Source organism: Pundamilia nyererei, unplaced genomic scaffold (assembly GCF_000239375.1).
Source record: "Pundamilia nyererei isolate P.nyererei 1_Seehausen unplaced genomic scaffold, PunNye1.0 scaffold00138, whole genome shotgun sequence".
Taxonomy (NCBI): domain Eukaryota; kingdom Metazoa; phylum Chordata; class Actinopteri; order Cichliformes; family Cichlidae; genus Pundamilia; species Pundamilia nyererei.
The window spans coordinates 702,107-704,606 of NW_005187539.1; the positions used below are offsets into that span (position 1 = coordinate 702,107).

The 2,500-nt window shown below is 44.6% G+C and overlaps 1 protein-coding gene across 1 annotated transcript in view; it reads left to right on the top strand.

The window, feature by feature from the left end:
- The first annotated feature begins 334 nt into the window (after positions 1–334).
- rftn1b (raftlin, lipid raft linker 1b) overlaps positions 335–2,500 on the top strand; it is a 121,447-nt gene continuing 119,281 nt past the window's right edge. The window contains exon 1 of the mRNA XM_005744026.1: positions 335–987. The gene's annotated coding sequence lies outside the window, so the exon portion shown is untranslated. The remainder of the gene's footprint in view (positions 988–2,500) is intronic.

A 2,500-nucleotide genomic window follows, 5' to 3' on the forward strand; every position in this document is an offset into this window, starting at 1 on the left:
ATTCAACAAATCAACCGTTGCAGCCCTATTTCAGTCAAACTTATCACCAGCTCCCAAAACTCTTCAGTCATTCCCACAGCATGCAGGTTTGAATATATCGACTATGTGGCACAGCATTCGACTGGTTTCCTTTTACTTCCCTCTCCCAACGAAATATTGATCACTTTTTCTGTCTGCCCTCGTCTCTTAAGTCTTTTACTTTCTAAACAACACCCACCACCCTTCCTCCTCCCCCTCCCCCTACTCCTCCCCCCTCTCTCTAACTCTGGTATTTCCCAATGAAGACCCCCCTCCCCGCTTCCCCTCTGTCATTCCCCCTCCCTCTTTCCCTTTCCTCTCCCTCCCATCTCTTCTCCCCCGTCCTCTCCTCAGATGGATTCTTCAGTCAGTCGTGTGGAACTGGTGCGGCTGCCGGAGAGACAGACATTGAGGCAGAGAGGCTGCTCTGAACAGACGCTGGGTCAGAGCGCTCAGTTGCTTCAGACAATCACAGGGGAGCGAGAGAAAGACCCAGGAAAAGAGAGAGAGCACTACATAGAAAGATAGGTTGAAAAGGAAAGGAGAGACAGGAGAGGGAGGTAAATATGTGACAGGATGTGGTTTCCCTGTGCTTGCAAAACATTGGTATACAACAGTCATACTTTGAGCATGACCTAAGCACAGTGAGCGTGCAAGTGTGTTTGAGCTCTAATAGGTGGTGAAGAGGAAGACGAAGCAAACCGCTGGAGCTGCTGCTGCTGAGCCCACAGAATCAACGCTCTTGTTTCTCTGCTGCCTGCCTGCCTGCCTGCCCGGAGGATTGTGGTTCCTTTAAACCAACCAGCTCCGCGGCAGCCTTTGACAGCTTGTCGGACAGGACCTGAACCCATCCTGCGTTTGAGCTTTTCTCCCCCCCTCGAAGTAGAATGCGATTCTCTGCAGGAAGCACTGGTCCAGTTGCTGCGTTTGTGTCCAAGCAGTGAACTTTTCAAGCAAATTGTGAAAGAGGTAAGTTTGTTCTGTGTTTCCATGCTCCTGAGCATGTGGATGAATTTGAACTTTCAAGCAGATGTGTTACTGTACGCACGCCCGTGTCTCTGGACAGCAGCCACTGTAAACTTGGACTGCATGGTAGCAGTTGTTTACTGCTGAGATTTCATTCATTAGATCTTGCCGCACGCCACAAGTCTGACTTTTGAGCAGTGTATTAAGCAACAAGCTATAAATTTACTGCTGCCAAACACACGTGCACTCATTTGAATGTATTCATTCACTATCAGTGCCAGGTAAAAGTATTGTACTACACATCACCTAATGCTTTTAAAAAGTAATCCATTATGGATCTACTCTGTAAAAAGTCTTGCAAACCATGCTTTACTTTTTCTTTATCTGGCAGTTAACAATATGATGTTAAACTGTACATCACAGATATCAGCACAGCTCCCTATCACAATAAGAGTACTTGTTTTTAAATATTTAAGTAATATCACAAAGCTGTTAACAAGGTTACTAAGTTATCAGCCAATAGAGCGCAGAAACATGTAATTTTAACAGTGATTCTACTGCAGAGGCAGCATTTCCTCTTCTTTGTACACTGGTACAAACCTCTTCACCGCTGCTTTTTTTTACTTGTTGAAAATCAAGTTTTGGCTCCTTGGTTGGGTTCGGCACATGATCAGCTTGAAAATCGCTGCTGATCCAGTGTTCTAGCTTCATGTTAACACGTTACCTGTTGCAGCTGCTTGTAAACATTTGATGTTTTGTTCACAGAAGTACATAGCTCCTTCTCTCATGCATAGATGTGGTTTGCACCGACCTGACGGTTACACTCATGGTTAGTAAGAAATGTACATCTCCCCCTCAGAAGTCGTATGACTTCCCCGAAATTATTGTCTCATATCCCTGAGAGTAACTGAGGTCAAGTAACTGTTGTGCAAATGTAGATGAAAAGCATGCTTCATCTTTTTCTTTTTAGATACTTAAAAAACTTCTATAATGCAAGTGACACGACTGATTGTCACTGATTTTAGGAATTATGAGTTTGCCAACAAAAGTAATGTGAATGTGTTACATTGCATCCCCACACCTGTTTATTACTCTATTAATAAACCCTTTATTTAAACATTCACATCAATAGGTCATGCTGTTTTTAAGTTGCACTGCATGTATGATGGATGGTACAGAGTTGTGCTGGGAATGCCAACTATCTCAACCAGGATCCAATCACAGACCAAACCCTGACAGTGCCTTCTATAATAGTGAGGAGAAATTCAAGCAAGTGCGTGATTTGTGTGCTACTGTACTGCACTGTGTCAAGGGAGTGGGTTTCCCCATGTGTTGTGTTGTGCAGCATGCGTGCTGGTAAATCCATGTCTGTCAGCACATGTGGATGTTTACATGCCTAGACTATGTGATCCACTACATGCATGTGTGCATGTATGAGAGGAGGCGGTTTAAAGGGAAAAAACAAGCTGAGGGATGGCAGGAGGTAAAGGAAGGGTGGGGGTTGAGGGAAGGGTGG